This window comes from Somniosus microcephalus, chromosome 5 (assembly GCF_052327205.1).
Source record: "Somniosus microcephalus isolate GS21.2 chromosome 5, FLI_Smic_1.0, whole genome shotgun sequence".
NCBI classification, from domain to species: Eukaryota; Metazoa; Chordata; class Chondrichthyes; order Squaliformes; family Somniosidae; genus Somniosus; species Somniosus microcephalus.
The window spans coordinates 189,101,416-189,124,114 of NC_140991.1; positions in this window are offsets into that span (position 1 = coordinate 189,101,416).

Here is a 22,699-nt window from a genome sequence, read left to right on the forward strand (position 1 = left end):
CACCTGAACACCGGACATCTCGAACCCTCCAAGCCCTTCAGCTCGACGGTCCGCCTCCTCTAACTTGGCGTGGTTTGGAGCCGTCGGGAATCCCACACTTCAGGGGTAAAAATAGGGATTAGGTTAAAAACTGCCTGTTAACAGGCAGTTAATTGGCACTAATCCCCTTCCCGCCTCAGGGAGGCGGCGCCCAACACAGTTCAGGTACCCGCCTCCTGGGAAACAGGCATGGAGGCAGGTTGGGGGTGGGATGGGTTTGTGCCCCCCGATTTCGCGATTTTAACCCGCCACACACCTCCAATCCTGCCTCAACGGCCCGATGCAATTCGAGCCCATGATCTCCCCCTGACAAAGCCATGCTGACTATCCTTGATTAATCCTTGCCTCTCCAAGTGGAGACTAATTCTGTCCCTCAGAATTTTTTTCAATAATTTCCCTACCACTGATGTTAGGCTCACTGGCCTGTAATTCCCTGGTTTATCCCTCTGGCACCTCCCAGTTCTTGCCATGGAGGGAGTGCAGCAAAGATTCACCAGACTGATACCTGGGATGGTAGGAATGACATATGAAGAGAGATTGGGTCGATTCGGCTTGTATTCGCTAGAGTTTAGAAGAATGAGAGGGGCTCTCATTGAAACTTACAAAATTCTAACAGGACTAGATGCAGGAAGGATGTTCCCAATGGCGGGGGGGTCCAGAACCAGGGGTCACAGTCTAAGGATAAGGGATAAGCCATTTAGGACTGCGATGAGGAGGAATTTCTTCACCCAGAGAGTGGTGAACCTGTGGAATTCTGCACCGCAGAAGGCAGTTGAGGCCAATTCATTGGGCCAGAACTTCGGGTCCCCACGGGTGAGTATGTGCTGGGTACTCATGCGTAGGCCCAACGAAAGTGCCGGTTTCGTGCATGCACTGTGCATGTGTGGGAAAGCAGAACTTCCGTTCCCTTAAAGGAAGGGGTTCACAGGTCGAACACATGCGTTGGAGAGGCAGCGCGTACGCCTGGAAATTCTGTTTTTTTTGCAGGTTTCTCAAGGAGGGTAAGTCTCCAGGAGCTACGCTTTTAAAAAGCAGTCACAAGGCCTGCTTTTAACAAGGTAAGTGGTGAATTAAGTAAAATTAAAACTTTATTCCACAGGTTTATTATTTTTAAATATTTTAAAGAAAGATAAGTTTATTTTTAGAAACTGTAATTAATTTTTTCAAAAATTTAAATTATTGTTTAAAATAGTTATTTTATGTAATTTATAGTTATTTTAAAAATGTGATTAAAAAAAAAATTATTTGAAGTTTTAGTTATGTTTTGGGGCTCAATTGTATTCATAGATTTGACAGGTTGATCATCCAAATTCAGTAGCCTGTCCCTGCTTTCTTCCCATATCCCTTGATCCCTTTTAGCCTTAAGAAATATATCTAACTCCTTCTTGAATATATTTAATGAATTGGCCTCAACTGCCTTTTGTGGTAGAGAATTCCACAGGTTCACCACTCTCTGGGTGAAGAAATTTCTCCTCATCTCTGTCCTAAATGGCTTACCCCTTATCTTTAGTCTGTGACCCCTGCCAGCGGGAACATCCTTCCTGCATCTAGTCTGTCTAGTCCTGTTAGAATTTTATAAGTTTCAATGAGATCCCCTCTCAATCTTCTAAACTCCAGCAAACATAAGCCCAATCGACACAATCTCTCCTCATATGTCATTCCTGCCATCCCAGGTATCAGTCTGGTGTATCTTCGCTGCACTCCCTCCATGGCAAGAGCATCCTTCCTCAGATAAGGTGACCAAAACTGCACACAATACTCAAGGTGTGGTCTCACCAAGGCCCTGTACAACTGCAGCAAGACATCTTTGCTCCTGTATTCGAATCCTCTCGCTATGAAGGCCAAAATACCATTTGCCTTCTTAACCGTCTGCTGCACCTGCATGCATACCTTCAGCGACTGGTGCACAAGGACACCCAGCTCTCGTTGCACTTCCCCTTCTCCCAATCTATTGCCATTCAGATAATAATCCGCCTTCCCGTTTTTGCTACCAAAGTGGATAACCTCACATTTATCCACATTATACTGCATCTGCCTTGCATCTGCCCAATCACCCAACCTGTCCAAATCGAACTGGAGTTTCTCGGCATCCTCCTCACAGCACACACGTCCACCCAGCTTTGTGTCGTCTGTAAACTTGAAGATATTACATCTAGTTCCTTCATCTAGATCATTAATATATATTGTGAATAGCTGGGGTCCCAGCACCGACCCCTGCGGTACCCCACTCGTCACTGCCTGCCACTCGGAAAAATAGCCATTACTTCCAACTCTTTGCTTCCTGTCTGCCAACCAGTTCTCTATCCAAGTCAGTACCTTACCCCCAATCCCATGTGCTTTAACTTTACATGTTAATCTCTTACGTGGGACATTATCGAAAGCCTTCTGAAAGTCCAAATACACCACATCCACTGGTTCTCCCTTATCTATTTTACCAGTTACATCCTCAAAAAATTCCAGTAGATTAGTCAAGCACGATTTACCTTTTGTAAATCCATGTTGTCTTTGTCCGATCCTGTCACTGTTTTCCAAGTGCCCTGCTATTACATCTTTTATAATGGACTCTAGCATTTTCCCCACTACCGATGTCAGGCTTACCCGTCTATAATTCCCTGTTTTCTCTCTACCACCTTTTTTGAATAGTGGGGTTACATTTGCTACCCTCCAATCCATGGGAACTGTTCAAGAGTCTATAGAATTTTGGAAGATGACCAGCAATGCATCTATTATTTCTAGGGCCACTTCCTTAAGTACCCTAGGATGTAGATTATCAGGCCCTGGGGATTTATCAGCCTTCAATCCCGTTAATTTCCCTAACACCATTTCCCTAACAAAACTGATTTCATTCAGTTCCTCCCTCTCATTAGACCCTATGTTTCCCGATGTCTCTGGGAGGTTATTTGTGTCCTCCTTTGTGAAGACAGAACCAAAGTATGTATTTAATTGGTCTGCCATGACATTGTTCCCCATTATAAATTCCCCTGATTCTGACTGCAAGGGACCTACGCTTGACTTCACCAATCTTTTTCTCTTCACGTATCTATAGAAGCTTTTACAGTCAGTTTTTATGTTCCCTGAAAGCTTACTCTCATACTCTATTTTCCCCCTCTTAATTAATCCCTTTGTCCTCCTTTGCAGAATCCTAAACTGCTCCCAATCCTCAGGTTTGCTGCTTTTTCTGGCCAATTTTAATGCCCTCTCCTTGGATCTTATGCTATCCCTATTTTCCCTGGTTAACCACGGTTGAGTCACCTTTTTTGTTTTATTTTTATGCCAAACAGTGATGAACAAATTTTGCAGTTCATCCATGTGATCTTTAAATGTTTGCCATTGCCTATCCACCATCAACCCTTTAAGTAACATTCCCCAATCCATCCTAGCCAACTCACGCGTCATACCATTGTAGTTTCCTTTATTTGAATTCAGGACCCTAGTCCCTGTGTCAAATACTTCACTCTCCATCTTAATGAATAATTCTATCGCCTGAAGATTCTCTTCCCTGGAATATTGAGCTGCCAGTCATGCCCCTCCCTCAACCATGTCTCTGTGATAGCAACAATATCATACTCTTATGTGTTCATCAACACCTTCAATTCATCTGCCTTACTCGCAAGATTCCTTGCATTAAAGTAAATGCCATCCAGCCTTGCCATACTCCCTTGTGGCGTTACATATTTGCTCTGCCTTCCAGACTGACTTGTTTTTTCCTCTATATTTGGCTGTGCATCACTGCCCACTATAGCTCCACTCCGTATCCCATCCCCCTGCCAAGTTAGTTTAAACCCCCCACAACAGCATTCGCAAACCTCCCCGCAAGGATGTTGGCCCCGTTAAGGATCAGGTGCAACCCGTCCGACTTGTACAGGTCCCACCTTCCCCAGAAACAGACCCAGTGATCCGGGAAACTAAAGCCCTCCTGCCTGCACCAAATCTTTAGCCATGCATTCATCTGCTCTATCCTCCTATTCCTATACTTACTAGCACATGTCACCAGGAGTAATCCAGAGATTACAACCTTTGAGGTTCTGCTTTTTAATCTGCTACCTTGCTCCCTAAATTCTTGTTGCAGGACCTCATCCCTCTTTCTACATATGTCGTTGGTACCAATGTGAACCACGACCTCTGACTGTTCACCCTCCCCCTTCAGAATGCCCTGCAGCCGTTCAGTTGTGAAGGAATAAGCTATATAAACTATTCAGAGAAATACACCATGCTATGAAAGAATTCTGGCTTTATTAAAACATGACAAACTGGGTTTGGAAATCTGGAAGCCTCAACAATCTAAAGCTGTAACAGCATACAGGCTATTGAGGTAAGATAGTTGTTGACACTGAATCAATAACCTTATTGAAGCGGAAGGTTGAAGGCTGCCAATGGTCTGAATCTTTGGGAGCAGACAATGGTACATCCTGGTTGAGGTGTTCTAATTTACACTTCATAAAGAGACACAAGCAGAAGGCTGTATTGATTTCTTTGTGGGTTCAATGACGAGACATTTATGAAAGAGAATGTCTTTTAATCTAAAGTCTGTTCAACTCTTTATACAGCATTTACAGGAGACATCATGCTAGTGATGCATCTAGAACAAAACTGAAACTAAACTAAACTGCCTTGCTTGTCTCTGTCACATGCCCTCTGCTGGTCAGGCACAAGCAATCAATACATGCAAACATGCTGGTAAGGCATCATAATCAAACAGGCAAATACCATCTCTATTTGCTGATATCATTACAAAGGCCTTCGTAAAAATTACATCAAATGAAATGCACCTGCTATTACACTGTTTTTTATGGTAAGCTTCGAACACCTAGAGGAGAGATACGAGTCTGTATTGCTTCCAGTTGAGGTGACTAGAGGTAATTAGCTTACATCAGATGAAAACCTTAAAGGAGATACCACTGGAAAAGGGTATAAATATTGAATTCTCAAATAGGATAATAGATTCATTGTAAAGGGGAAAAGCGATTCTTGGCTTCAGAAGCAGGCTCTGTAAGTCTACACCTCTTTGTATCTCGGGGATCAACGGTAGTCTCTTTGATTTTGGCGGATACACTGAATAAACTTTAAGAACTGTAAAACTGTAACGAAGTTAAGATTTGAGAATAAGGATCTCTGTTAAGATTGTAAAGCTTTCTCTTTTTGGAACTGTTAATGTTGCGATTGACTCACCAACTGTAAAATACATGTTGGTTCTTTAATAAATCTATATATTTTTAGAATTGTCTCACATAATACTTCTGTATCAAACTCACAAACTCAATCTCTGTACACTCTTTGGTGAGGAGTTGCAGAATTCTGGGGGAGTTTTCCAGACCCTCATAACATCCGGAACGTTACAGTCTAGCTAAACTTATTAAAAATGCTATCTGAAGGATGGTAACATTATCAGGTTGTTCCTTTCCTTTAGGGAGAGATAGTCCGGACCTTTAGTCCCAATTAATTGTCTTTAGGATTCGGCTACCTCAAACTTTAGTTGAAAGTGAACGTCTGAGGAATACGCCTGATCTGGAATAGCCCTAAAGGGGCTAGGACTAGTAATAATACCTTCAGTTGGCACCCAACGTGTGTGTTAATGAGTTGATTCAGAACCCTATACTTATATTTATATCTATATCCATCTTTTAGATTGTTAAGTATAGAAACATAGAAGATAGGAGCAGGAGTAGGCCATTCAGCCCTTCGAGCCTGCTCCACCATTCAATGAGATTATGGCTGATCATCCAAATTCAGTACCGTGTCCCTGCCTTCTCCCCATATCCCTTGACCCCTTTAGCCTCAAGAAATATATCCAAATCTTTCTTGAATATATTTAATGAACTGGCCTCCACCGCCATCTGTGGCAGAGAATTCCATAGGTTCACCACTCTCTGGGTGAAGAAATTCCTCCTCATTTCAGTCCTAAATGGCTTACCCCTTATCCTTAGACTATGACCCCTGGTTCTGGACTCCCCGGCCATCAGAAACATCCTTTCTGCATCTAGCCTGTCCAGACCTGACAGAATTTTATAGGTTTCGATGAGATCCCCTCTCAATCTTCTAAACTCCAGTGAGTATAAGCCCAATTGACACAATCTCTTCTCGTATGTCATTCCTGCCATCCCAGGTATCAGCCTGGTGAATCTTCGCTGCACTCCCTCCATGGCAAGAACATCCTTCCTCAGGTAATGTGACCAAAACTGCTCACAATACTCAAGGTGCAGTCTCACCAAGGCCCTGTACAACTGCAGCAAAACGTCCTTGTTCTTGTACTCGAAACCTCTTGCTGCAAAGGCCAACATACCATTGGCCTTCTTAACCACCTGCTGCACCTGCAAGCTTACCTTCAGCGACTGGTGCATAAGAACACCCAGGTCTCTTTGCACTTCCCCTTCTCCCAATCTATTGCCATTCAAATAATAATCTGCCTTCCTGTTTTTGCCACCAAAGTGGATAACCTCACATTTATCCACATTATAGTGCATTTGCCATGTTTCTGCCCAATCACCTAACCTGTCCAAATCGTACTGGAGTTTCACGACATCCTCCTCACAGCATACCCTCCCACCCAGCTTTGCGTTGTCTGCAAATTTGGAGATATTACATCCAATTCCCTCGTCCAGATCATTAATATATATTGTGAACAGCTGGGGTCCTAGGACCGATCCCTGCGGTACCCCACTAGTCACTGCCTGCCACTCGGAAAACGACCCGTTTATTCCAACTCTTTGCTTTCTGTCCGCCAACCAGTTCTCTATCCAAGTCAATACCTTGCCCCCAATCCCATGTGCCTTAATTTTGCACGCTAACCTCTTATGCGGGACCTTATCGAAAGCCTTCTGAAAGTCCAAATACAACACATCCACTGGTTCTCCCTTATCTATTTTACCAGTTACATCCTCAAAAAATTCCAGTAGATTAGTCAAGCATGATTTACCTTTTGTAAATCCATGTTGACTTTGTCCGATCCTGTCACTGCTTTCCAAGTGCTCTGCTATTACATCTTTTACAATGGACTCTAGCATTTTCCCCACTACCGATGTCAGGCTTACCGGTCTATAATTCCCCACTTTTTCTCTGCCACCTTTTTTGAATAGTGGGGTAACATTAGCTACCCTCCAATCCATGGGTACTGTTCCAGAGTCTATTGAGTTCTGGAAGATGACCAGCAATGCATCTATTATTTCTAGGGCCACTTCCTTAAGTACCCTGGGATGTAGATTATCAGGCCCTGGAGATTTATCGGCCTTCAGTCCCATCAATTTTCCTAACACCATTTCCCTACAAATACTGATTTCTTTCAGTTCCACCCTTTCATCAGACCTTATGTTCCGCGGTATTTCTGGGAGGTTATTTGCGTCCTCCTTTGTGAAGACAGAACCAAAATATGTATTTAGTTGGTCTGCCATTTCTTTGCTCCCCATTATAAATTCCCCCGATTCTGACTGCAAGGGACCTACGCTTGACTTCACCAATCTTTTTCTCTTTACATATCTATAAAAGCTTTTAAAGTCAATTTTTATATTCCCTGCAAGCTTACTCTCATATTCTATTATCCCTTTCTTAATTAATCCCTTTGTCCTCCTTTGTTGAATCCTAAACTGCCCCCAATCCTCATTGCTTTTTCTAGCCAATTTGTATGTCCTCTCCTTGGATCTTATGCTATCCCTAAGAAGGACTGTTTTGCTGACATTGGTACTAAGACCCAGATTTATGTCTCTAGAGATGACAAGTCCCTGATCAGGCCTTGTAGAACTGAAATCAGAACTCCCTCAATATACCATTGAGGTCTAGAAATTTCTTATAAAGTTCATATTAAACCCTAACCGAGGTTAGGTCCTGACGAACTGGCAAACCCTGTAGGAATTGGCCAAGTCTTTTTATTAGGAAATTCAAACGATTGCTTTATTAGGGGAAATAATCCCTGTACCTCCTCAAAATCAAGTGATAATTTTTGAAATAGAAGGCTTTGATGCCGACGGAGCCGTTAGAACTCATGGCATGATTGATGTTGATCTCCAGAACCAGGGGATACAGAATATCCAGTGGGATAATCAAACAAATACTCCAAATCCACTAAATTCCTTAATGATAAGGTGCATACCCACACAATTGGGAGGCCTAATGAATGATGCCCAACAAAGTGGTGGCAACCATGACCGAATAGTAGGACCTGGAGCAGCCTTTGCTCCTGGGGGCCATGGATTCCGGTTAAGGTGGCAAGCTCATGATGAAATAAATGACCAGAATCTTTGAGAAAACTATAGACCGCTTAGAATCCATTATAATCAATGCCGACAGGCACTAGCTCAAACTTATCTAAATGCTGGAGGTGCAATGATTGCTGGTCCAGTAGGCCAACCCCAGCAACCACACATTGCACCCCTAGGTCAAGTAAACCTGAGCTCTATCTACACAATGTGTGGTAGACCGGGAAACACCAGCCAGGAAAAGACCTGCTGGATTCTAACTAACCTTGATAAATTGGAAACCTGTTGCCAAGATTGGAATGCTCAACACCTGAGGCAACTACTGCAAATGATACTAAGTTCAGACTTAATTCCCCCATTAAACCAGTGTAACAACTGGGTTCAAATATATGCCTATGTTCTCACGGCAACTCAGGGAGGGCATGTAATGGGTTCCATCAAGGAAATACTCACTAATACAGCCACAACTATAGGGCTGGTAGCTGCCTACAGATTAGGTAAAGTACTTACACAGGATAACTGGGACATTGTCCACGGTTGCCTGGCCAATCAATACCAAAATACAGCCCTCAAACTTGCCTGTGACGGTGCTCTAAACGATTATTGAGATAACCAACAAAGATGGGATAATGTCAATCGCATTATCCAATTAAATCATGATCTCTTAGGTCTACCCCAAACTAAACCTATTTTGAGACCAGAAACTAGGGATAAAAAAACCAGAGAAGGTACCTTTGGTACTCAGAAACAAGGACTACATAGACCCAAGTCTCAAGTCCACCCCGCCCAGACACAAACTCGTGGCTCGGGACCCCCAAGAGGGTATTCCAGAAGGTTTACACCCCCAACTTGCCCACAATACGAGAAAGATTTCTCCCTGGAAAAATGGGATAGACGAGGGGCTAGACCTCAAAAGGAAAGTGAAGGACAGTGGACTCCCTATGGGGACAGCTTTTACACTGGCTAAAATTATCAACGAGCCATGGGAGGATACCGAGAAAACTGAAATGGGGATCAAAAAGATTCCCGGCAGAACCAACGTCCACCGCAACAGGAGGATCGTTGAGATAATAAACGGTCCGACAAACACCCTAAAGGATCTGGAAAGCATGATGCCCCCAAGAGGGAGGAACAAAAAATAGTTAAAATGATTAAAGACAAAGCAGCAAATTAAACTCAGGATCCTGAGGATGAACAATCCCAGGATTGAAGGCCTGGCACCCAGCCAAGGCCTCTTGAATTCCCCTATGCCCTGGCAACCTTGCCCACAAACACACAAGTGAAGGCCCTGTTTGATACGGGAGCTGATTACACGGTAATAGATCCTGCAATTATAAAAACTAAGTGGACAGATTTGGGGAGCCCAATTTGTAAAAGACCATTAGGAGGATTCACACAAGATAAAACCCAAATAATTAATTTTTACACAATACCTATTACTATATATGGAATCACGGTGACCCTAGATGTAAGACTGGTACCACAATTGCCCTGTTCCCTCATTATAGGACAACCAGACATGAAACATTACCTTAAAATCTCAACCAGACCTGTAGAAGCACCCACAGACCAGGATGACAGGGAAAAACATGTTCAGACACAACTTGATCGAACTTGCCTAGAGGGGGAGGCAAAGACCTGCTCAAGCAACTCATTAATAGATACTACCCTTATCTACAATGCCATCCAAATCAATGTGGAAAGATAGACATCAAACCTCACCCACTTGATGCTGGCTGGCACAAACCTAAAAAGCAGTGGCCTATTCAAGACCACAAGGGAAAAATAGATCTCCTAACAACGCTCAAAGAACTAACAGAACAAGGTGCTTTAATCAAAATGGCATCTAGAACTAATTCACCATTGTTAGGTGTTGCTAAACCAGATGAGAGGTGGAGATTAGTGGTCAATTATACAGCCTTAAATAAGGTAACGGCCCCACATACTGCACAACAGCAAAATTCCACAACCCTTCTCTCTGGAATCACGAGGGAAAAATATAAATCTTGTATTGATCTAGCAAACAGCTTCTGGTCACATCCAATTGAAAAAGCTGATTGGCCAAAAACAGCGATGACTGGACCCGATGGTTATCAGTACTGCTGGACCAGATTGCCCCAGGGATTTCAAAACAATCCCGTTCTCTTTTCAGCCCACATCACTGACCTTTTAAAAGACCTACCTAACGTCAATTCTTATGTGGATGATATATATCTGTCACATAACAATCTCCAAGAGCACTTGAAAGCCATTGACAGTGTTTTATCCAGGCTTACAACTGCTGGGTACTTAATCAACATAAAAAAGAGTCAACTAGTTAGGGAAGAGGTAGATTTTCTGGGCCTGCGAATAACTGGAAATGGTAGAGGATTAACTCAATCCTATAAAGAAAAATTAGCCACCATTCAATATCCTAAAACTCTGAAAAATCTGCAAGCAAGTTTAGGACTCCTGAATTTTGCTCGATCCTTTACGCCAACCTTTGCTGAGCTCTCAGCACCCCTGTATGCTAGAGTGGGCGAAGCAGCAAAAGGACCATTCATATTTTCACCAGATGATTACTCAAAATTGCAACAATTATGCCGAGAGGTACAAAAAGCCATTGACCTGGAACAGAGAGACTTACAAGTTCCCCTCAATATTCATCTCAGGTCATCACCTAAAGAGCCAGTAGCAGTTTGCTATAATGAAAAGAGCATAGTGCCCATTCGGTTCCATTCTTATAACTTTTCCAATGTCGAAAGGAGGTACATTAAAAAAGAAAAGGTCATGACTATGGTAGTCCAATGCCTCACCAAGGCACGAACCCTTAAAGGGAAATACCCCATTACCATCTACACTGAGATTCCCGATTTAAGATCAGTATTGAGGATGGCCTCTGATGAAAAAGAGCCACCCAGATCCGATATGATAAATGGGCATTGTTCTTGAATGAACCTTCACTCATTTTTAAATTCCTGTCCCCGGAACTGGACTTAGAGCATCTCCCCATCATGGAGGATGATGATATGGAGGAGGGAATCAGACAAATACCTATAAGACCGCTTACAGAATACCATCAGGTTATTTACTGTGATGGACCTTCAATGATGATTAAAAAAGGGACATCCCAACAATCCTCAGCTGGGATGGGGATAGTAGTAGGGACTTTTTGAGATTCCTATTCTTTTTATCCAGAAGAATTACTGTTCATATCCCTTGGCCATAAGACAGCGCAATATGCTGAAGCCGCAGCATTACGGTATGTTTTAGAAAAGGCAGAGCCTATTAAACCCACACTAATCTGTACAGATAGTGACTATTGTAAAAGAGGATATAACCAAGATCTAGTTTTCTGGGAACAAACAAATTTTACCAATTATAAGGGTAAGCCCATAAAGCATAAGTCATTGTGGGAAGACATTCTCCATTTGAGAATGGAGAAACAGAATTGTCAGGTGATTCATGTAAACGGGCATACCACTGGGACAGTACACTCAAAAGGAAACAGCCTTGCAGACGAACAAGTGAAACGTTCTGTCTGCATGACACCCCCTCGAGAGGGGCCTGCCAATATTAGTGTAATCACTAGGGCAGAACGGGCTGCTAATCAGGATGAGGAACTGATTCAGCTATTCGACCCAATAAAAGAGAATCCACCAGGATATCCACCAAAGTATTTTACTCAAAAACTCCTACGGGTATTGTGCTAGTTAAGTTGTCCAAGGGAAACCGAGAAGTACCCCCGAGACACAAACGAGAACAGCTTGTAAAAGAAGCTGACGAGGGCATAAGTCAAGCATATTGTGGTGCCAGAACAACATCCTGCAAATTGACTCCATTATATTGGTGTCCAGGCATGCTTAAGGCCTGTAAAACATATGTGGCAAATTGTGAGCCATGCTATTTAACCAATAAGTCGTCACTAATTAAGCCACCACCATTGGCTCCTGTGAAAGCTGATGAGCAAATGGGAAAATTCTTTATTGACTTTATTGGACCACTTCCCCCGTCTTTGGGATACAGACATGTTCTCGTTTGTGTAAATGGATGCAGTTCCTTCTGCTGGCTGGTCCCCACAAAAACTGTTTTGGAAAACGCACTCGCCAATGCTATTACTAACATAATTACTGTAGCTGGTGCACCCAAAATCTTACACTCCAATCAAGGCAGAGCCTTTGTCTCCAAGGTCTTCAAAGACTACTGCGAACAAATGGGGATTGGGTTAGAGCACAGCACGCCATGTCATCCGCAATCAGCGGGGCTGGTGGAATGTAAAAACCAGGAAGTAAAAATGCTTTTGGTCAAACTGTTGAGAATCAGGGGAAATAAGTCGACCACCGTTATTCCGGAGGTGCAGCTGTCACTCAGTAATGTGCCCACATCTGCATCAGGGACAGTGTCCCCCAAAACTCCATATTATCTGATGTATGGAGTTGAGATGCATAAACCGCTTACCCATAGCTCTTTTATCGCCTCTACACGCTCTGATTCCTTGACCTGACAGCGACAGTTAGATTTTAAGAAAGAAGTAACAGAGGAGATTCATCAAATTGATCAGAGGATAAGGGATGCAAATAGGCAGAAAAAATTGACAAACAAAGCATGGCAACCCCTAGCAGGAGAATGGATACAGGAAAAGAAGTTTGAACAAAAACCTGGTTTAAGGCCGAAGTGGAAAAACCTGTTCAAATACATTCTGTTATTACTGTTATTAATGAAAGAACAGTTCAAATACATATTAATCAGCTGAATGACAAGCATATTCTTAAAATTGTCTCCATAGACAATCTCAAAAGATGTCCTGCGGGATACCGAAATGGAGGAACAATACAAGGGGCACAGGACTGAGGTCCCCTGCCATACTTTAAATTTAAAAACTCTTACCTCAAATTTAAACTCTCAGATTCTCGCTCTCCCGAACTACCTTACCTATGATAGCAAAATACTGCAGATACTGGAAATCCGAAATAACAACAGAAAACGCTGGAAAAACTCAGCAGGCCAGGCAACATCTGTGGAGAGAGAAACAGAGTCAATGTTTTGGGTCGAAACCCTTCTACAGAACTGAGAAAAAAAGGCAGGAAATGAAAAAATTAAAAGGCTGTTTGGGGGCTGGGAAATGGGGGAGAGGATGAAAGAAGAGACATTAAGAGATATTCAAGGTGAGCTGAGATAGTAATAGGACAGGTAAAGAAACAATGGCTCTAGGTGAAGTGTGAAATGCGTTGGCAGAGTGACAGACAGCTGCCATGTGGGAGAGAGAGAGAAAAAAGGAAAAGGCACAAACAAAAAGTGTGGATAAAAAATATAAAAATATGATATTGAGTCCGGAAGGCTGAAAAGTGTCGAATCGGAAAATGAGGTGCTGTTCCTCGAGTTTACGCTTAGCTTCTGTGGAACAATGCAAGAGGCCACAGATGGTGAGGTCTGAGTGGGAATGGAGCGGTGAATTGAAATGACAGGCGACCGGAAGCTCGCGGTCACCCTTACGGACTGAATGGCGGTATTCCGCAAAGCGGTCACCCAATCTGCGTTTGGTCTCCCCAATGTAGAGGAGACCACATCGTGAGCAGCTAATACAGTATATTAAATTGCAAGAAGTACAAGTAAATTGCTGTTTCACCTGGAAGGGGTGTTTGGGGCCCTGGACAGTGGGAAGGGGGGAGGTATATGGGCAGTGTCATAAATCGCAACTTCTACAAGAAGTAACTCAGGAAGTACTACTGAAGGGCCGGATGTGGACGCCGTCCGAGGAGTATAAATACTCGGGCGTGGGCCCAACTTGGCCAGAGACAATCTGGAAACAGGAAGCTAGTGACTGCTAACTAGACCTCCATGTTTTGTTACAAGTCGCTTAAAACCTTGCTTTATGTACAACCAAGTGCGTAGTGAAACTTTATTACGTCAATTTAATCGACTTGTTATCGTCTCCACGCCTTGGGTGATTCAGAACAACCAGCTGCAACTCGAACTGCAGAAAGGGACTTGGGCAAGAAACTGATCCATCATGGAAAAACTCCTTCGACCCGCTCGTCTCGACCTGGACCCGAATGCACCTGCGGCAGCGAAGGTATGGAAGCATTGGTTTCGTACCTTTAGCAACTTTCTTGAAGATTGTGGGGCGGATGCCACTAATAAGTTACGAATGCTTATTAACTACGTATCCCCTCATGTGTATGATTATATTGAGCACTGTATAGACTACGACGCTGCTATCCAAATTTTACAACAGCTATTTGTCAAGTCCCCAAATGAAACCTTTGCTTGACACCTACTGGCCACAACTCGGCAGCAGCCTGGGGAATCACTCGATGAATTCCTACAGAAACTTCGCAGGCTCAGCAAAGATTGTAACCTTAAAGCGATTACAGCTGAACAGTGGGATTGCATCTCCTTTTATACGTCAGCACCTGCTGGAAAATAAAACCCTCAATTTACGGGCTGCTTATGACCAGGCGTGTTCCCTGGACTTGGCCAAGAAGAATGCAAACCTTATCTTCCACCACGTGCACGGGTGGCGGCTATCACCTTTAATAAGTCTTTCGATAGGTCTCAGGTGGATGCCCCCGCTGATGATGACTCTACTCTAACGGACGACAACCCTACCCTAGAGGCCTTTGCTGATGACGACCTCACCCTAGCAGCATCCTGGCAATCAGGAAGAAAGTGTTTCTTTTGTGGAGGTACGTTCCATTACAGAAAATTTTGCCCGGCTCATAATGCGACCTGCAATCATTGCAGCAAGAAAGGACACTTTTCCAAAGTATGCCAGTCACGGGCCTCTGCTAAAAAGAAAGGCCGCTCCTCTAAAGTATACCGGTCGAGAGCTCTGTTAGCTTCACAGCTGCTATCTATGGAGCTGCTCCTCCCCCAAGAACCACTGCTAAGGCTACAGATGCCGAAGGAAAAATTACCCCTCCTCCCATCACAGCTGTTTTTCCCCAAAGTTTGTCCCATGCAGCCACGAAGGTTTCAGTAAATGGGCACACTCTAAGTGTGCTAATCAACTCCTGCAGCTCTGACAGCTTCATTAGTAAGCAGGTTAAAACTGCGCATTTATCCCTCGGACAGGGAGATTGCAATGGCTCTGACGACTCTGACCACCAATTCTTCTGTCTTCTGTCTTGTCAACCTCATCCTCAATGGTCACACATATCCCTCCACCCGGCTCGGAGTACTCGAAAACTTATGTAGTGATGTGCTTCTGGGACAGGACTTCCAGAAGCAGCACAAAAGACTCACTTTTGAGTTTGGAGGGTCGAAGCCGGAGCTTACCATTTCTAAGGTGCCGTTTTGTGTGCTCTCGGCGGCCTTACTCGGTGAGCCCTCCCTGTTTGCCAATCTCTCCCCCCGCTGTAAACCCATAGCCACCAAATCACGGTGCTTTAGCCAAGACGACCAAGCATTTATCGAGGCAGAAATCTCTCGCCTTTTAGCTGACGGTATTATTGAGCCGTGTTCATCTCCTTGGCGGGCTCAAGTCATCTTTGTGAAAAACCCTTTAAAACAACATAAGAAACATCTGTGTATTGATTATTCGCAGACTATTAATCAATATACTGATCTGGATGCTTACCCGCTACCACGCATAGATGACATGGTCAACAACCTTGCAAATACAAGGTATTTTCAACCTTCGATTTAAAGAGCGCGTACCATCAGGTACCGCTGAAAGGCTCTGACAAAAAGTATACGGCCTTTGAGGCCAATGGTCGGCTTTATCAGTTTCGTCGCCTTCCATTTGGGGTCACCAATGGGGTGGCCGTCTTCCAACGGGCAATGGATGGCCTAGTCCGGCAAGAGAACTTGATGGATACCTTTCTGTATTTAGACAATATCACTATTGCCGGCCATGATCAAAAGGAGCATAACGCCAATCTTCAGAGATTTTTTGACGTTCTCCGTCGTCGCCACTTAATGTTAAACAAATCCAAATCGGTGAAATCGGTGCCATCAGTGAACATTCTCGGCTACTTGGTGGGCAATGGTGTTATTAAACTGGACCCAGAATGACTTTGACCACTTCAGGAGCTCCCTACCCCTACAAATCTCGGCTCTCTTCGTCGGGCACTTGGCATGTTTACTTATTACGCAATTTGGATACCTCACTTCTCCGATAAAATGCAGCCCCTGCTTCATGTGAAGTCTTTTCCATTGGAAGCAACGGCTATTTCTGCCTTCAACCTCCTCAAATGACAGCTGGAGAAAGCCACGCTTCGCTCCATTGATGAAAACCTTCCTTTTGTGGTCGAATGCGATGCATCAGAGGTGGTGATCTCGGCTACCTTGAAGCAAGGTGGTCGACCCGTGGCATTCCTATCCAGAACCTTACAGGGTAGCGAGCTCCATTACCCCCCCCATCGAGAAGGAGGCTACAGCCATCATCAAGGCTGTACACCAATGGAGTCATTTTCTTGCTCAGCGTCATTTCACACTCATAACTGACCAGCGCTTCATGGCCTTCATGTTGGATAACCGGAAGCGCACGAAAATCAAAAATAATAAAATTCAACTCTGGAGGATGGAGCTGGCCGCCTATACTATCTGTTACCAACCCGGTAAACAGAATGTGGCCCCAGATACCTTCACATGGGCATTTTGCTCTTCAATGTCAATGTCGACTCTTCGGATCTGCATATGGAATTATGCCATCCTGGCGTTACCCGTATGTTGCACTTTGTGCGCTCCAAAAATCTACCATTCTCAACGGAGGACGTAAAGAAAACATGCTCCTCCTGTTTTGTGCAGAATTGAAACTACAATTCTTCTGCCCATCAGATGAATTACGCATACATGCAATGCAGCCTATGCAGAGGCTCAGCATAGAGTTTAAAGGGCCATTGCCTTTGTCGACGCGGAACACCTACCTACTTACGATGGTAGACGAGTATTCACGCTTTCCCTTTGCCTTCCCCTGTCCTAATATGCTTACCTCTACGGTAATTAAATGCCTCGATCAGGTCTTTTCCCTTTGCGGGACGGCCAATTTTATCCACACGGATCGGGGTCCCTCCTTTATGTCGAGTGAACTTAAAAGTTATCTCTCCCAAGGGGGAATCGCCTCGAGTAAGATGACACCATATCACCCAATCGGCAATGGACAGGTTGAACGATACAATGCCATCATCTGGAACGCTGTCCGTCTGGCACTGAGATCATGCAACCTACCAGGCCAGCAGTGGGAAACTGTGCTCCCCGACGTGTTACACTCTATCAGGTCTCTTCTCTCCGCATCCACTAATGTCACACCTCATGAGCGATTCTTCATGTTCCGGCATCGCTCTACACATGGAACATCTCTACCATCATGGTTGGTGGCTCCAGGCCCTGTGCTACTCCGGAGGTTCGTCCGGTCTGCCAAGAACGACTCTCTCATTGACGAGGCGGAGTTAACGGAGGTAAACCCCACGTATGCGCACGTGCGGTACCCCGATGGCCGGGAGTCCACCGTCTCACTCAGAGATCTGGCTCCCTGCCCAACTGGTCACACGGGCCCGAATGATGAAGGATCCCACGACGATGATGTCAACACTCCGCACCCCTATGAAGATGACGCCCTACCTGGGCCATCGAGGGATCTGCCGGTCGGGCTACCGGATCAACTCAGGGAGCCGAACGCTCCCCGTAGGTTGGCCACCCAAAATCAGGATGCCGGACAATCTCTGGCTATGACCCAGGATGAGGCCAGCTCTGCGCCTGTGGGGACCCGCACTTGGAGTCATGATAATCCCAGGCCTCCACAGGACGATCAAGACGACGCGGACTCTACCGACTTACCGGTACGGGCCAAGCGACCCAGGGACCAGGACACGGTCCGGGACACCTGCCTTCCGGTCACAAGCAGAAAGCTAAACGACTATAGCTATTTTTGGTCCGCCTAGTCCGTTAAAGGAAGACTGGACTTCCAAACCTTTCAGGGAGGAAGAATGTCATAAATTGCAACTTCTACAAGAAGTAACTCAGGAAGTACTGCCGAATGGCCAGCTGAGGGCACCGTCTGAGGAGTATAAATACTCGGGCGTGGGCCCAACTTGGCCAGAGACAATCTGGAAACAGGAAGCTAGTGGCTACTAACTAGACCTCCATGTTTTGTTACAAGCCTTGCTTTATGTACAACCAAGTGCGTAGTGAGTCTTTATTACATCAGGCAGGAGTTGCATCTCCTGTGCTTGCACAGAAAGGTGCAGGGCAAAGGGGAATGGGTGCTGGGGGTGATAGAGGAGTGTATTCTGCCCTTGCAGTGCGTTCCTATGCAGAGCTACACAGGTAGCTAACAAATTGATATCTTCCCATAAAAATCACAAGGCTTGACTTTTCTTGTAAACTTTACTGAAAGATTCTTATTGTGAAACTGAAATACAATACAGAAATGGAAGCACACATTAGTATACAAGCACATGACTGATATGCATACACAAATTTAGGTACGCCTGAGCAACACAGTACATTTGGCATGTAACTTACCAAAACACGTGGAAACACAGCTTACTGTGAATATACATTTAGCAAACTGAAAGGCATTCTCTTTAAATTAGCCCTGTACATAGTGCATCAAAATACAGCTACAAGTTAACCAGCTAGACAGAGAGGGAGCACTTCAGCACTTCACGGCTAGCTGTGTAAGTTTGCTTACAGAGAAAGGTTACAAACTAAACATTTTCTGCAAAATATAGTGTACACTAATCATCTATAACATTCTCAAGTACTTACAGACAAATAGTGTCCAAGGCTGGAGCGTGACAAGAATATAACTTCCCAGACCATGTGTGGCTGCAGGTCTGTGATATACAGTAGTTTACTTTACTGCACTTTACTATGCTTTACTGCACTTTACTGTGCTTTACTGCACTTTACTGCGCTTTTCTGCAGTTGCTAGGTACCAAATATCCACTAGGTGGCGGCACACAATGGAAATCGACCCAAATTACTCAAACCCCTGAATTAACTGGAAAACTAACATAAATTCCTAATGGAAGGCAGCACACTCCCCGCTTGGTACAATTCCATTGTACCACTACAGATACAAAATAAACCTAAAGAAAACGTCCTTTGGCTGCAAACATACTCAGAATCCTTTCTCTAGGTTTCTTCAGAAAGGAGGACTATGATCTCTGAGACTGGCCTCAGAAACACTTTGACAGTACCCTCCTTGACAATCTTCACCTCCACCTTGCGGACCCTCTTGTCCCTGCTCGGCAGAGTTTTGACAACCAGTCCCACTGGCCATTCATTTCTGTGTGCTTGGCTGTCTTTCAGCAAGACAACATCTCCCACTTTGACATTTGGCTTGTCTTCTGTCCAATTCCTACGGCTCTGTAGGGTGGACAAATACTCTCCTCTCCATCTCTTCCAAAAAGTGTCTGCAAGACACTGGACTTGCTTCCACTGCTTCCTGTGCAGCTCAGCCATGTCAAAGTTTCCAGAGGGGGCTGAAATAGCACTCATCTTTTGAGTCAGGAGCATCACTGGGGTGAGGACTGCAGGCATGTCTGGGTCGGTGGACACCGGCACCAGGGGTCTTGCATTCATGAACGCCATAACTTCAGCCATGAGAGTGCTCAAGACATCATGTGTGTGACGAGTGGGTCCCGTCCGAAGCAACATAGCATCCAGAATACGCCTGGCAACACCGATGAGCCTCTCCCATGAACCACCCATGTGGGATGAATGCGGGGGGTTAAACACCCACGTGCATCCTTTCTTTTGGAGGTAGCTTCTTACCACTGCATCATCTGTGTGGATGTCCAACTCCTTACAGGCACCCACGAAGTTAGTCCCTCTGTCGGAGCGGAGAAGTTTGGCTGGACCACGGATTGAAAAAAACCTCCTCAGGGCACTGATGGTTAAAAGCTTTGTCATCCATGGGTAGTGTTGGTTTGTCATCATCCTTGGACCTTCCAAACACTGAGTATCCTAGGCTGTCTATGCTCACAGTGAGGCCTGCCTCTTCCTCACAGGCAGAGGAGGTTGACCTATGATGCTGCATCATGTCATCGTAGTCTTCCTTTACCTGGATCCTGTTTGGGCATGGGCTGAGAAAGGATGAACGACCGTTGTGCAACATGTTTGCTTTATATACGTTGACATCCGCTGGTTTGTGGACTGTTCCCAGGCAAACTCCACCCACGAGGACCCATCCCAGGTCAAGCCGCTGCGCATAAGGAGCATTGTGGGGCCCGTTGATTTGCTCACGCACCTTGTGCACCCTTAAGATGTCTCTTCCCAAGAGCAGGAGGATTGGAGCGTCCGGGTCCACAGCTGGAATCTTGTTGGCAACTGGCTGTAGGTGGGGCTGATGGCGTGCGACCTCTGGGGAAGGAATTTTCATCCTATCATCTGGCATCATGTCACACTCAATTAAGGTGGGGAGGGGAAGCTGTAGTTTCCCATCCATGGACTCAATCATGAAGTTGCCAACTCTCCTACCCATAGTCTCTGTTGCCCCTGAACAGGTTTTTAGCATGTACGGAGCTGTGCTGGCCTTGATTTCAAAGAGATTGAAGAATTCTGTCTTCGCTAGAGACTTGTTACTTTGCTCATCAAGCACTGCATACATCTTGATTGTCTTCTCCTTTCTCCCTGCAGGATATGCTTTAACCAAGCAGATTTTGGAGCATGAGCGTGGGCTGCTTGCATTTCCACAAACCTCTGTACACTTGGAGGTGACTGAAGAAGATGCGCTTTCGCTTTGCTCCCCGCTATCCTCTTTGTCAACCGCAGCACTCTCGGTGGTCGAAGGAGGAGGACCTGGATGCAGGGCTATGATGTGTTTTTCACTGTTGCACTCGAAGCACTTGATTGTCGCTTTGCAGTCTTTTGCCATGTGCATAGTCGACCCACAACACCTGAAGCAGATGCGATTCTCTTTCAGGTATGATTTGCGCTCATCAATAGGCTTGCCTCTAAAGCTTTGACACTTTTTGAGTGAGAGTGGGGCTTCTTGTGTATTGGACACTGACGATCTGGGTCATCCACTTTATTCCCAGCAGAACTGGATTGGTTGACTGGGGGTTCGGCTGGAACATCTGTTTTGTGCACGCTCACAGAGGCTTTGTTGCTGTACTTTGTGGGTTTCTCTGTTCTTGAAGGAGCGTGACTGCTGGAGATGGAGAAAGTGAAACTTGGATCATTCCTCACCTTTGCCTGTTGTTGGACAAACCTGGAGAAGAGAGAGAAGGGGGGAAATGCCACTCCATAGTCCTCCTTGTACTTGGATCCCATAGCTATCCATTTCTCTTGAAGGTTGTAGGGGAGCTTTTCTACTATTGGGTTTACCCCACAAGCTGTATCCAAATACGAGAGGCCTGTCAGGTAACCTTCTCCCTTAGTACACTCCAGTTCGAGGAGAATGTCACCCAGTTCTCGAAGCTCGACATTATCTTTGTTGGTTAGCTTCGGAAAGTCCTCAATCTTCTTAAGCAGTGCGTGTTCAATGACTTCTGGCGTCCCATAACAGTCTTCGAGACGTCGCCAAACCAGGTTGAGGCCTGCTGTGGGATTGCGGACGTGCGCTGAGCGAATTCTCCTCGCCTGTTCTGACGACTCAGCTCCGAGCCACTTTTTCATCAAATCTTGTTCTTCTCTGGCTGACAGATTCAAGTCCTTGGTGGTACTCAGGAAGGACGCTTTCCATGACCAATAATTTTCATGACGGTCATCAAATTCTAGAAGACCTGAACTGAACAATTCTCGGCGGATGAGGTACCTAGCGAGGTCTTGTGCACCTTCTGGCTTGGGTGAGGACTGCTTGGCTGGATTGGCCGAGTGCTGTGGAGGTCTCTGCAGGTAAGTCTTGCTTGTTTCTTCTCTTTTAAGCTCAGTGTCTCCGAAAACAGGCTGTTTGTTACTGTGGTGAGTAGCTGGTTCTGCGTCGAGATACCTGGATGTTTCCTTGAAGAACAATTTGGAGTGTTGTTCGACATACTCACTTGTACGTTGCACTGGACTGAGGGGCTGTTCTAGAACATATGCTTCATGGCTGTGCTCCCCGCCTTCGTTCTCCTCACCTTCTTCATAAGCTGCAGCTTCAGCTTCAGTGGCAGCGGCAGCTCTCTGGCTTTGGAGAATGTGCAGATTGGCATCGAGGTCAGCTCTCTGCTTCATCACACTAGCTTCTTTTTCAGTGAAGGACAATTGAGCCTGGGCAGCTTTTGCCTTGGCATGTGCTTTGGCGGCTGCAGAAGCTGTCGATGACGACGGCCTGCTGGACCGCCGAGATGATCTAGAGGATGCTTTAGAGGACTGTGACTTGGCATCATTTGCTCGAAGAGGCTCATGCTTCTCGGTTGGCTGATCGACGTCCTCTATGGTATATTGTCTTCCTGAGCATAGACTCAAGGTAGCTGAGTGGTATCTTCTTGTGCTTGAGCCCGCTGTGCTGTTGTCTTTTTACTATTCTGCCCTTGCAGCGCGTTCCTATGCAGAGCTAGACAGGTAGCTAACAAATTGATATCTTCCCATAAAAATCACAAGACTTGACTTTTCTTGTAAAC